This window comes from Hordeum vulgare, chromosome 7H (genome assembly GCF_904849725.1).
Source record: "Hordeum vulgare subsp. vulgare chromosome 7H, MorexV3_pseudomolecules_assembly, whole genome shotgun sequence".
Classification (NCBI taxonomy): domain Eukaryota; kingdom Viridiplantae; phylum Streptophyta; class Magnoliopsida; order Poales; family Poaceae; genus Hordeum; species Hordeum vulgare.
Window position 1 is genome coordinate 611075247 of NC_058524.1, and position 15483 is coordinate 611090729.

Sequence of the window (15483 nt, forward strand, 5' to 3'; positions counted from 1 at the left end):
GAAGTACTGGGTGGAGTCATCCTATGGACAAGAACTACATCAAGTTTCCAGGCTCGGCCCCAAGGACAACACCGCCTCCGAGTCGTCGCAGGTCACCTACACCTCCATTACCTCCAAGCCCTCCACATGACGTCGACCAGCACAACACGAGTCCATCTCGATCACCGCCGCCGGACTTGGGTCGTCCGTCTCCGCCGCCGCCCGCTCCGGATACAAAGCCTGAGCCTGCCACGAATACAAAGCGGGAGCATGCCACCAAGAACGCTCCGCCGCTGCCCGCTCCAGATACAAAGCCTGAGCCTGCCACGGATACAAAGCGGGAGCGTGCCACCAAGAACGCTCCGCCGCCGCCCGCTCCGGATACAAAGCCTGAGCCTGCCACAGATACCAAGCGGGAGCGTGCCACCAAGAACGCTCCGCCGCCGCCCGCTCCGGATACAAAGCCTGAGCCTGCCACGGATACAAAGCGGGAGCGTGCCACCAAGAACGCTCCGCCGCCGCCCGCTCCGGATACAAAGCCTGAGCCTGCCACGGATACAAAGCGGGAGCGTGCCACCAAAAACGATCCGCCGCCGCCCGCTCCGGATACAAAGCCTGAGCCTGCCACGGATAAAAAGTGCGAACGTGCCACCAAGAACGCTCCGTCGACGATTCCTAAGCCACAGAGCACCCCAAAGCGCAAACGGTCGCCCCTCCTAAAGGTACGTCATGCTAATCTTCTTATCGGACCTTATGATCGTACCCCCTTCCATCACAGTATGACTTACACCATAAGCCTGATGACTATACACGCACATTACAGAAGGAAGTGAAAAAGAGCAGATCACGTGCAAGCCCTCCACATGACGTCGGCCAGCACAACACGAGTCCATCTCGATCACCGCCGCCGGACTTGGGTCGTCCGTCTCTGCCGCCGCCCGCTCCGGATACTAAGCGGGAGCGTGCCACCAAGAACGCTCCGCCGACGATTCCTAAGTCACAGAGCACCCCAAAGCGCAAACTGTCGCCCCTCCCAAAGGTACGTCATGCTAATCTTCCTATATCAGACCTTATGACTTACACCATAAGCCTGATGACTATACACGCACATTGCAGAAGGAAGTGAAAAAGAGCAGATCACGTGCAAGTGCAAGTGGGAGCAAATCAAGTTCAACTACAAGCAAGAAAAAATCAGACGTTCCTCAGCTTGGACAACAGGCCAAACAATCGATCCCACCCCTCAAGGTGTTAACCGAGAATGTTCCCCCTTCGGTGCAGGGGCTAGCTTTAGAAAGTGCAAAGGAGTTGGCGGCTGCATGTGGTGTCTCGGTTGAAGAATTGCTGTCTTCCCAAGACGACAAGATACCCAAGGCTGTGGTAGCCCCTAAGCCACAGATTGTCATGGGTGAGCCTTTGGTCAGCAAAGATGATCTCCCAACAAATATGCGTTACTTGCATCAATGGTACTTAAGTGAATCAAAGAATGGGAGAACGATGATCGTGCTGAGTGTCCCACAGGAGTACTACGGCCGACCCGAACAAATCCATATCGACTTTGATGAACTCTTCTAGATGTACAATGGCGACGCCCTCGACAAATCGCTTATGAGTTGCTATTGTCTGTAGGTTTTTCAATTCGTTGTCTACATATAACTTGTTTAGTTATTTCAATTCATTGTCTATATATAACTTGTACTCTATTATGCAGAATGAAGATTCTGGATTATAAAAGTAAGAGCATCCTAAATATTGGGTTTTATTGACCCAGATAAAATACATATAGCGACGCTAACTAATTATCCCAAGGAGACGGAGGAAAACCTTCTAAGGTTTATAATAGATCAAAATTTCTGTGACCACATACTGTTTCCATACAACTTCAGGTGAGGGTCTTTACTCTGTTGTGTCCATTCACTTATAAGTGTAATTGATAAGTTACTGACACATATATATATATATATATATAAATATACATGTGCAGATTCCATTGGATTCTGTTGGACATTCAAATTGATAAGGGAAGAGTTGATGCCTTCGACCCATTATCGAGACCCTTGGAACAGTTCTAAAGCCTGCAGGACATGCTCCAAGGGTAATTTTAATCATTCTTGTGCTCTATCGGTCTCTTTCGATGATTTTCTGATATATCAATTAATGAAAAACTTAGCAAATCATTATCCTTGTCGGGCAGGGTTTGGAAGCGGTTCAAGTGCGTGACTCCCGGTAACTTTCATGAGAAGCTGACCTTTAGAGCGGCTCAGGTAAGTAGTAGTATGATATACTTCTATTAATTTTTAATACATTTATGATGCTAGATTATTATTTTGATTATATATATTCTATTCTCGTAAAGTGCGACCAGCAGCCTTGGGAACGCATCTATGCGGATACTATGTTTGCGAGACCATTCGCACGTTTACCTCTGAGCACAAGGATCACAGATTCGACGTAAGCAATGAACATTCACACCTCTATTTTTACCCGTCATTCTTTGTTATCATGATTGATATTCATATTCATCTCCTCTTCTTATATAGCACACGGCCATGACGACGAAGGTCCTACCAGAGCAACGCGCGATTGCTGTTGCAGAGGAGCTTGCGACCTTTCTGAGGACGGAAGCTATAGATGACAAAGGACGATTTAGTGTAGCTAGGGGCCATTACTGATGTTCGTCCATGTAATCGAATAGACGGACTCTAGTCCCGATAATTCAGATCTCCATGTAATTGTATATATATGCTCGCTTGTAAGATAAGTTAATCTTATATATATATGCATAATTATTTCTATTTAAATTATATGAAAACTAATTCCCGAACACCAAACGAGGCATCACGTTAATCTTCCGAACACCTAAATCCTAAAACCCTAAAACCCAAAAATAATTTCATTCAAAAAAACCCAAAAATAAGCAAAATCTGAAAATCTTTAGTCCCGGTCCGTGTAACGAACCGGGACTAAAGGGCCTGCCCCTGGGGCGCTACGAGGCGCCCACGTGGAGCACCTTTAGTCCCGGCGTGTAACAGGGCCGGGACGAAAAGGTTAGGCCTTTAGTCCCGCCCCTTTAGTCCCGGTTGGTGAACCGGGACTAAAGCCCCTTACAGGCCGGGGCTAAAGGCCCCGTCCCCACTAGTGGTTACGCTTAGGTGAGAGGTCTGGGTATATAGCCCGGCTTGCACCCCTTCATCATATGGATAGGGTAGCGACAGATGTTGTCAGGATGGCGGATTCAAACATATTGTTGTTCTACTTTGTATGTTCCGCGAGAATAATCAATAAAATGACCGCATGCATCTTCTAGATGCAAAGACCGGGGTCATCTTCCTTTTCTAAAAAAAAATCTATAGCAAGCGTTGGAACCTCCATGTCATCGAGGTACATACTGTTGGTATGGGGCATGTTGACCTCATTTTTGACGGGGAGGAGTGGAGTAGGACTTTTAATTTCCTTTTTAGTTATATAGGGTTTTTTGCTATGTAAAATTAGTCCGCAAAATGAATGAAAAATTGGTGTTCTTGTTTATTTGATGTCTCTGGTTGGATGACCTCCGCCCCACCGGCTATGAATAGATATGACCACCGATATTTTGTGTCGTTCATTTGGTGATCCGTATTGGAGTTGTCCTTACTAAAATTGAACCCCAAACATTATGTTGTCTAGAAAGTATATAGGTGTTTATTTGGTGTCTTTGGTTAATCTTGTCAATGTACGCAAAGTTTTTCATCATCCCTGTGTCAAGATCTACAGTGTACACATTCCCGTGGCTGTCCCTTATGATCAAGATGCCACCCTTCTCTAGCCCAATAACTTGAGTGGGGAGCCACCTTGTGGGACCACAATCCTCTTGTCGCGTCCATCTCTTCAATTGGGAGCCTTGCCTTTGCACATAAAGCAACGAGAGGTTCCCATCAACATCAATAGTATAGACAGTGAGTAGTGATTCATCATTGGTTCATCATTTTGTGAGCTTGACAATGTGGAGCTTCGATCTATTTGATATAAGTTTATCAATCTTAGTCAGGACGTCACGGCAGGTTCCGGCATCCACGTCAATGGTATGGTATGCAAGGTCGGGTAGTGTCTAGTGACATAATGGATAAGCCAATGTGTAACAGAACTTTGAATAAGCGAGTGGTCGGACGGCACCAAAAGTTGTTGCTCGGCGTCGAGCAACCAGTCGTGCCCGCGCGCGTCCGCGCGTCCTTATATTTAAGATGGATACGAGGAATGATGGTCAGTTTGGACGTTTGAGATGAGTATGAGAGGTCCGATTAAGTTAATTTTTTGTGATCGATCAGTAACCGGACGGGCAGTCCGGACGTTTGAGGCGGATTGAGGGGTCCGGCTGTAAATACTCCAAGCTATATGGAGTTGGATTGGTGAGAACTTAAATTTAAGAAGAAAAAAAATACTCGCGTCCATCAAGAACATCGCAAAGGTTAGAACCGCAGCGGCGGCGGCAGTCATCGATGATCACGGCTTCGATTAGGGCATTGATGGCTATGAGCTCGGTCACTTGTATGATGGAAGACACCACAATGGATTAGAGCATGCCATGAAGTACAAGAAGGGGGAGTTTGTTCACTCCGCTGGCCCACGCATCCGTCAACGTCAAAGCCCTCAAGCCGACCTCACCCACGCCACTTTGTGCGGCATGTGATTCATCGCCTCCCCAGTGCGTTTCAGTTTGTATGGTTCCCTCTTCCTTGCCCACACCTCCATCCACATCTTCGTTGACTCATCAGGTCATTTGTTGCACTGTTGCTGGTTCATTGCCGATGTCTTTTGATGTGAAGTTTGCCACGGGCATTTTTGCTAGTATTAGACAAAAGGCTAAACTACTCTATATCCATGACTGGTAAATGTACTTGCACGTGGTACCATAAGTATGCCGTGTGTGCCATGACATGATTCTTGCATGAATGATTCAGAGTATATATGCTACATAAACCAGCCGAACTCAAAAGAAAAGGAAAAAACAGCCGACACGGGCCGAAGTGGGGAAAAGGCCTTTCTGTCCTTTCAAAAATCATGAGCTCGTGACACATTCGGACATGATGGGTTTGACCAAGAGTCCAAAACGGCAAGGCATGTCAACCTAGCTGGACACGTACGTACACAAAATCTATCCCGAGTCTCCCCCTCCGACCGCACGCGCGGCGCAGCGCTGTAGCTCACGTAGGCGAGACATGCATGGTGCCTGAAGAGACGACGGCGACATCACTCCCGGAGGACGACATGGTCTGCGAGATCCTTGATCGCGCGCCTGGAGGACACGGCCGACCTTTTCCACTGTGCCTGGAGGCACGGCACACTGGCTTGTTGGGTACCATACAATCTACCACCATCTCTTGCATATTATTGTTGTAGATGCTGAGATTTGCCATGTTTCCCTGACCAAGATTGTGAACCCGACCCACGACATTTTATGTGGAATCTATCAAGAACCACAACTTATTGTTTCTGCCGATGAGACACTTTCGTTGCTTTACCTGCAAAATCCAGGCCGTCATGTAAAAATATGCATGTCACAAGTTAGTGAGGGGAGTGAGAGTGGTCGTAGATGGTTCTGCAAGCGAGTCGTTGAGCTAAAACCACCCAAGCAGATTCGAGCAGAAGATCTTTCTGGGGGAGAAGAATGGCACGTTGCTCGTCAAGGACAAGTGCAAGAACCTCTACGCTGTCGATCTTAAGACAGGGGTCATGAAGAGTCTCGTGTATTGCGGTAAGGTTACCTACTCGAAGGTTGTGCCCTTTGACATATATTGGCCGGTGTGTGATCATTTTCGAAAGAATTTCATATTTGGTCCTTTCTTAAAATTCGATTTTCTATTTGGCTCCAAAATGTATTTTTCTTCCTTATTTGACACATAATGTAAATTTGTTCCCTATTTGACACTTCCGTCTACTTTGACCACTAACGGTGTTATAAGTCCAAACGTGAAAAGACGAAATAAAATAAATAAACCTACACTTTAAAATATGTTCATATACATCCGTACGTAGTCCGTAGTAAAATCTTTTAAAAGACTTATATTTAAGAATAAACAAAGTATATACACTAGTGAATACTAGCTAAATACCCGTCCATTGTCATGGGACAATAAAATATATGTTATAAACCATTAATCAAACAACTTTCTTTCGTCGTTATATTTCTCAAGATGATAGCCGATACACAACGGCTAATCAAAGCCAATACGTGGAAACTTGCATAGCTAACATATCTTCCATGTTAAAGATTTATTCATAATGACCATTAACAATTTTCTCCACACAAGCGCACCGTTCTCCTCCGCTACTGGTCGCCATGCTCGCACTGGCACACAGTAGGGAACTCAGCTCTCCGTCCAATGCGTAATCCATTTTCGTACACTTATTGGCCATTGTTTCCTAGCGGCGATGTTGCAGCGTCAGTGGCGGCGAAATAAGTTCTCTAGCCTAATCGCCATCTTGATAGTGTTTGATCTAAGATGATAGGCTAGTGTGGACACTGTCTGATGAACAAGATGTGTCGTAGGCTAGTACGTGGATTGTCCCTTGAATCGACTACATTACCACTGTAAGTTTAGTCATCGTGGAAGGAGACGTACTTAGGACGTCGTGTAGATGTTCATGCGGTGAAACCGACCTCTCGGATAACCCGTGGGCACAACCGCGGTGAGATGGGACTCGTCGTCGGTGCTACCAGACCTTCCAAGGTCAAAGTACCTCAGTTGCATGAGCTGCTCCATATCTCGATCCACTCGGACCGAGGATGCACCAACACCACCTTCCTCCACTCCGTCTAGAAGGATCATAATATATAGCAACATATTTCTTATGCATTTCTATAAGTCTTTAATACACATAGCACGATCATAATATATTTTGTCCCTTGGATCTGTTTTGTAAATCTTTTTAAACCTTCGCTTGCCACGATGCAGTGATCCACATTGTGTCACTCTATTTTCACATGCTGTGTCCTTTTAAGTAACAAAGTAATAGATAAACTATTATAACACCTACTCGCTTGTCATCACTTACCAGATAAGCTAGTATATCACATCAAATGAAAGCAACACATTAGACAACAAAGTAAGCAAGTCAACACCCAAAAACCAAAAATGTCTTTCTCAGATATAAGAGGCTATAACCTATAGAACGAGCTCCTAAAAAGCTTTTCCATACCTATAGTTTCTAAAAGAGTAGCGAGTCTCTTAATGGCAGCCTTCCTGCAGGCTAGTTCTGCTAGCTATTGTTGAGTATTCTGTATATGTTTTTTCTTATATGGTGTTGAGGTAGTTGCAGTATGAATTGAAATAACAAATGATGCTTGGTTAAGCACAAATATGGCACAAACGAGAGATCAGTGATAGACTTAGTATGTGTGATAGTTCACATCCTAGAGCCTGGACCATGAACTGAGCTGTCACTCGTAGAAAAACATGGTTCTTCTCGATAATCGCCTTGGGAATGGCGCCAAGGGAGGAGGAACGACACAGACCTGGGTCAGCTGGATCTAATCGATGACACCATGGAGGAGAACTTCAGTGGCGAAGCCACAGCCCCAACTTACTCTCCGCGGACTCTAACACGAGGCGGTGGTAGGGAGAGGAAACCTACCATCACGAACCTACAACATGTTCACGATGCTCAAGCTCTCCAGCACCTCCGTATCCTCCTCCTCTCATCCCATGCATGTGTGGGACTTCATCACCGCATCCACGACCTTCTCTGGGTTGTAGCCGAACTAAGCGACAGCAGCGACGACATGCATGTGGTTGGCGGCACCGGAGCCGTAGATCTAGGGTTTGTGAGGAGAGAATGGTGAGAGGAAATGGGCGCATAAATTGTGGGGAAATTGGGAAGGTGTGTTTATCGTGGGAAAAGAATCTGGAACGGAAGCAATCTTGGAAATAAAACAGTATAACTGAAAGGAAATAACAAGGGAAGCAATCATGAAAATAAAGCGGTATACCTGGAGGGAAATAACTTTTTTAAGTGGATTGGAAGGAAATAAGTGACGTGTAAGGGAGCATCGATGGGTAAAGAACCATGGGAGGGGAGGATGGAGACCGACAAACCAACGATGTACGAACCTACCATCACTATCAAGACTCACCCTTTAGGAGTAGAGATAAGACCCAAAACAATTTGTAGAAAAATAGAAACATGAGAAGCAACACAAAAGTATTTCCTTTGGGCAGCTTCACATGACTTACAATTGATATGCATATCAGAACGCGGAACTCCCAAAAATGCATTATTTAGAAATCACAACACTCTTACAAAAAAAATCACAACATATTAGGTCATCTATAGATCGTATAAACTCCCAAAACTTAGATGCATGTATAACCAAGCCAAAAACACAAATACCATTCACGGTTGGCCGGAACAGATCATTGCATACATGCTGAAGGAGAGCAGCACACAACACACACGCACCTATCCACACCACACACGCACAAGCAGGAAACAACACACACGCACACATCAGCCACAACGCATGGTGCACCCTCTGCTTTTAGCCACCGGCTTGCCAGTATCCTCAATCACAAACATGCACTCCCCTCCGACGAACAGCTCGTACGCATCCTTCTAAGGCATGAGTGTGCTCATCATCTGCAGAGACTCGTCGTCACTCGCGGTCTCTGATGAAAAAGCTGAGAAACTGTAGACAGGGAAGACTTCGTTGGAAGAGGGGCTGGGTATCAACGACGAATACATAATTATTGTCATTTATTAATGGATATTTGATTGTTAGAAATGATCCATGTGTTAGGAAAGTTAGGATTCAAAATAGATTGCTAGATAATTGGATTTCATTGTCTGGTAATGTATGGTTCCTGTCATTTGTAACATGTTTGGTTAGGAAAAATTGAAAAGAGTAGAAAAGTTTTTATTGAAAGGTGAAAAAACCAATGTGAAGGGGTGGTGGTGGGAGGCGAGATGAAAAAACCGAACGAATTCATATCGATTGTCATTTAAAAAAGAGATTTGATTGTCATGAAGGATCCATGTGTTAGGAAAGTTAGAGCATCTCTAGCAGACCCCGTATAATGCCCCGACCCGCAAAATAACACTCAAAATGCGGGTCTGCGCGGAAAATGTTGTCCAGTCAGACCCCGCAAACGCATCGGACCCGTAAATTTTTTTGAGGGGCGCGGCAAAATCCCCTCCCGGACCCGCGAAAAGACAGGTTTCCGGCTCGCCTATACGGTGCCCCGTATCCCAGGGAAGCGATTGGCAAGACGGACATTGCAGCCCGCACCCTTTCCCCACCCCATTCCGCCGCCACCCCCGCCATTGGTTCCACCAGTCTGCCGCCACCGATTCCGCCAAATCTCCGGGGTGAATCGCGCCTATGGGGCGCCCCTGCCCTCTTCTGCCGAGTCGCTGCACCGGCTCCCCCAGATCCCCCAATCCACCGCGGCCGGAGAGCCACCGCCGGAGATGGAGTTGAGCCTGTGCAAGAAGTTTCTGCTCGAGGATTAACCCGATTCAGATGACTCGGATGTTGAGACGATACTTCTCACATTTCGCCAACAGAGTTTGGTGATGTTCCTTGATGTGAAGGAGCATGAAGACAAGAACCGAAAGAGGCGCCGAGGATTGATCATCGGTCGTCTTTGCATTCCTCGAAATCGCCATCTCGGGAACGAGATGCTGATGCAAGACTACTTCGCCGCCAATCCAACATACCCGTTGCACCTCTTCCGGAGAAGGTACCGTATGCGCAGATCCCTTTTTGTAAAAATTGTGCAAGCTCGTGAAGCCAATTGTCGATATTTTACTCAAAGAAGAACTGTCGTGGGCTTGAAGGGATTTAGTGCATATCAAAAAATCTCGGCAGCTATGCGGGTAATTTCATACGGCGTTCCGGCTAAATATACCGATGAGTACCTTCGCATTGGGAAAGATAGTACAATTAAGTCTGTGCATAGGTTTGCCAAAGTGATTGTTCGTGTCTTTGGTCCTGAATATCTTCGGACGCCGAACGAGGAAGACACAAAAAATTTAATGGCATTTAATAAAAGAAGAGGTTGGCCTGACATACTAGTAAGCATAGATTGTATACATTGAACTTGAAAAAGTTACTCAAAAGCATGACAGGGAATGTATTGCGACAAGTCTCGTGATGCAACAATTGTACTATGGGTCATAGCTTAACATAATTTATGGATTTGACATTGCTTTTTTATATGCCGGATACTGTAAATGATATCAATGTGAATGTGTTGCAACAGTTTCATTTGCTTGCTAGGTGATGCTTCAACTTGCAACTACAGTATCAATGAACATGAATACACAAAAGGGTACTATCTTATAGATTATATACCCATGCATATTTGTGAAGAGCATCAAAGACCCCCAAAGTAGGAAAGAGTCTGAATTCGCGAGGCACAAGGGGCAGCCCGAAAAAACATTGAAAGAGCATTTGGGATTTTGCAATCTAGTTTTGCCATTGTTCGTGGTCTTGCTCGGTTTTGAGACAAGTGATCCTTGAAAAACACCATGACATGCAATGTTATTTTTCACCATATGATTCTCAAAGATGAGAAAGGATGAAATTATTCTATAACAGTGTGGGCAGCCGTGTCAAACCAGCTAGAGACCCTAACCAAATTAGAGCTTTTCTTCAGACTTATTGAAAATAGAAACACAACTGTCAACTTGAGAAGGATTGAAACACAACTATTAACTTGAGAAGGATGTAATTAAGCATCATTGACAAAGGGCTAGGCAGTAACACATTATATTTTTTCATTCATTTTCATTTCATTCATGTGTGATTTGTATACTAGTTTTGTATTAAATTATTTAGTTTGCTACGGTGATTTGAATAATTATTGTATTTTGAATGATTATTGTATTTGTAATATTGACGTTTTACTTATATTGCACATTTGTTTTACGAGCACTTCAGCTTGCAGGGTCGATTTGGTGCCGACCGAGCAAACCTCGCATTGTCGACTTATAAAAAAGCATCTTCTACAAATATCTCTTTTTCGCGTACTATAAACCACTTTTACGGGTTGGCTTTATACAAGGTCTGCTAGAGATGCTTTTAGGATTCAAAATTGATTACCACATAATTGGATTTTATTGTTTGATAACATATTATTCTTTCATGCCATTTGTAAAATGGCTAGTTACGAAATTTTGGAAAGGTTATGAAAGTTTTTATTAGAAGGTGAAAAAACCAATGTGAAGGGATGGTGATGGAAGGTGAGACGGAAAAAAAGGAACAAAAAATAAACCATGAATGCTATTCACCAAAGCAATTAGCACTAGAGATACATGCATGCATGCAAGCACAAAAGTTGCAGCACCCCTTATACTTTTCCTCACAAATCCTCAAGCATTGTCGCTATTCTCTTTCTTTCGCCTCTAATAAACCGGTTTAGTCGAACAAATGAAAGATTATTTTTTTCAACCTTGCATTACATCAGGGGTAGAATGGTCTTTTCATGTTGTATTCAACACTGTTTGTGCCCAAACTAGACAGAAGTGTCACATAGGGAACAAATTTTACATTTGGGGTCAAATAGAGAAGAATTTTTTTTAGGCCAAACAGGAAAGCAAACTTTAAGAAAGGACCAAACAAGTAATTCTCTCATCAGTGTTGGTACGCTATAGATGCACATGAACTTGACTTCAAGGCACCATCCCCTCCATAATTATATTTCATTTACTTTCAGAATCTGTTGGCTAAGTCATCATGTTTTGGTGTGGATGGATCAACTTACTAGTAGCCCCAAGAAAATGCTTAATAGCTCCAAGGGCCCTCGGCACACATGATCTTTTTTTATTTAAACAAAGTACAGCCTATTTGATGCATCAGCAAGCGCAGGAAGAGTAGAAATAGCTCAACATCCAGTACTATATGAGCATATCTCTAAGTATCGTCGATGACAACAAATATTACTGTGAGATACCATCACTGCTATAAATGATGTATACAGTATGATGACAGCGAAGACCAAATGTAGTACAGTTTCTTATTGCTGATGCTTGAGGTGCCATAGTGCAGCAAATGCATGAATGAAGAAGAGCAATATAGCACAATTTATACAATAACACAACAAATGTATGAAAGGAAGAAAACCAGGCGCAAAATAAAATGCAGGAACTACTAAATGGGAATGCTGAGCAAAGAAATAGAACATGCAAGTAAGAACATACATACAATTGCAACTAATAGCATAGTTTGAACAAGGGATGCAAAACCCTCTGCTTGCTTCCGGGGCCCTCAGCACACAGGATTGTTTTTTATTCAAACAAAGCAGAATCTATTGATGCATCACTAATTCAAAGCATTCTGAGCATGTAAGTGTAACTCAACATCCAGTTCGCTATGAGAGTATCTCGCAAGTGTCGTAGATGATAACATATACTCCCTCCGTCCCAAAATTCTTGTCTTACATTTGTCTATATATGAATGTGTCTAGTCATGTTTTAGTATTTGGATACATTCATTTTTAGACAAACCTAAGACAAGAATTTTGGGACGGAGGGAGTACTACAGTGAGATCCCAATACTGCTATAAATTATTAACATATTGAGAAGAATCAAACCAATAATATTCAAAAATATACATAAAGCACATAACCACATATTGTAGAAAGAGAGGTCGTATTTATTAAAAAATGGGGGCTCAGTTGGCTTGTCTATCATATCGGCAACCCACACGGTAACTGAGAAGTTTAGTGATCCACGTTTGGAGATGCACTGAAACACTTGTGACGTTTCAGCATACAATTGGTTGCTCACAGAAAGCAAGCCGTCCCAATTTGCACACTTCCACATAGTCACACAAAACCCTAGCCCTAACCCATACCATAAAAACAAGCGATGATATCTGATCTCAGCACACCTCTGAATGAGCCTTACTCATCATCGCCATCAACAGCATTTAGCGCCAATCCCACAAAGAGAATAACAGAGAGAAGCCAACTATCAAAGAACAAAAGATGACCAGAAATCACAAAAGAATCGGTGAAAGCAGAAAGAATCACTATATCCGGAGCAAATCATGACCTGGTGGACACAAAACTGGGACATTCATAAGTAAATGGCTCAGATATACCCCCATCTCGACACCATAACTGACCTTCTGGTAGAATGACAATGAACAACTTATATTTGTGAACGGAGGGAGTAATAATTAGCCGCTAAACTGGTTACTTTGTGACACAAGGCATCCTAGTTTAGCACCAACTGAATCAATTCAGGTGTTAGATAGAAGCCCTCACAGGGATGCTCTCACAGGGAAGCTATATCATCACAGCCATTCATGAACATGACACAAAAGAAACAATAGTCTTGACATCTGAACTTTCCCTATACGACCCTTAAGTTGAAACCAATAAAGAAGTAAAGAGTAACCAAAAGTACAAATTGATAGGAAATAGGCAAAAATATAAATTTGCAAAACAATCCTTCGCATTGACCAGAACATGATTTTACCGAAAGAACTAATATCATAACCGAACTATCAATACACCTTTTATGTATACATGGATGCAAGTGAGCAAGAATACAAATTCTCAAAAAGTAAAAGATCAGTTCAAATTTTGTTGAGTAAACAATCATTTTTACTCAGAATATTCGAAGCCAAGTTTATGTCTGCCATGTTTTATCATCATCGTAGTTGCTGTGACACAAGCCACCCTAGTTTAGCACCAACAAAGTAGAACTTATAGATGCATAACTAATTCAAAGCATTCTGCGCATGTAAGTGTAAAATAGCTCAACATCCGGTTTGCTATGAGCGCATCTCACAACTGTCATAGATGATAACATATACTACAGTGAGATCCAATACTGCTATAAATTATTACTATATTGAGAATAATTAAACCAATAATATTCAATAACATACATAAGCACATAACCACAAATTGTAGAAAGAGAGGCCGTATTTATTTAAAAAATGGGAGGCTCAGAGTTGGCTCGTCTATCATATGGGAAACCCACTCTATCCGATAAGCTCAGTGATCCTCGTTGGAGATGCCCTTAAACCTGTGTGACATTACTACATTCAAATGGTTGCTCAAAGAAAGGAAGCCATCCCGATTTGCACGTTACCACCTAGTCACACAAAACCCTAACCCAAACACATACCATAAAAACAAGCGATGGTATCTGATCTTTGTACACCTCTGAATGAACCTTACTCATCATAGCCATCAACAGCAACAGTACCAATCCCACAAAAAGAACAAAGAGAAGCCAATTGCCAAAGAACAAAATATGACCAGAAACCACACAAGAATCAGTGAAAGCAGAAAGAATCACTATACAGGGAGCAAATTATGACCTGGTGGACACAAAAACTGGGACATGAATAAGTAGATGGCTCAGATATATCCCCATCTCGACACCATAACTGAACATCTGGTAGAATGACCATGAACAACTTATATTTGTGAACGGAGGGAGTAATAATTAGCCGCTAAACTGTTAACTTGCTGTGACACAAGCCATCCTAGTTTAGCACCAACTGAATCAATTCAGGTGTTAGATAGAAGTTCTCACAGGGAAGCTATATCATCACAGCCATTCATGAACATGATAGGAAGGAAACCATAATCAAAAGTCAAATAGCAATTGAAACAAGCAAACTGACCACGAAGCCAATAAGGTAATCTCAAAAACTATCCAAGGGAAAGTAAGAACAGAAAAGAAAAGGGCCGAATGCACCAAACGGGCTCCCACCATGGACAATAAAATCATGGGGAAGGCAAACCAAACACCACGATAGGTGATTTGTGTGTGACTGCTCCTAATGAGATAGCAAATGCCACGACCATGACAATTCATCACTTTTAAACATAAAAAGGCGATAAGAATAAATAAATGTGTAGAAGGCACAATATTAGTTGAGGGGGCTCAGATTCGCCTTTGATAGATCATACAACCTAGCTCCGCCGTCTTCTTTCACCAGATCAACCCCCACCATTGAAGTTGAGCTCCTCTGGTTATCACTCAACAGAATGACCATCCAAGACAGAGCCGTCAATTTTCGGTGAGAACGAAAAGGTTCCAAAAGAGGGGGAGAGTGAGGTTTTTGATGCCCACAGCTCCTCGGATAATCGACGACAAGTTTATGTCAGCCAAGTTTTATCATCATCGCCCCATATAAGTTTCCAACATTATTCATTTTGTGCTGAACTTCTCCAAGAAGGGTCGAAACAGTGATTTCGGCCGCAACATGACCATAGTATCCATACATACATACATGCATGCATACATCATCCATCCATCCATCCATCAGTCCCAGGAGCTGCTCATACCTGGCCTCGACCGACCAAACCTCCCGCTCGGAGGACACATCAGACAACACCGTACGGTTCCCAGCACACACCACAACCGGATCCAAAGCAATGGAATGCCGGTGGCTGGCGGCACCGTAGCGACGGGAACTGAGATGGACGCCACCGAAACGATAGGTCAGCTAGTCGGAAAAGGGTCAGCAAGTCCGGTTGTTGATGCTCTTAGTACCCACCACC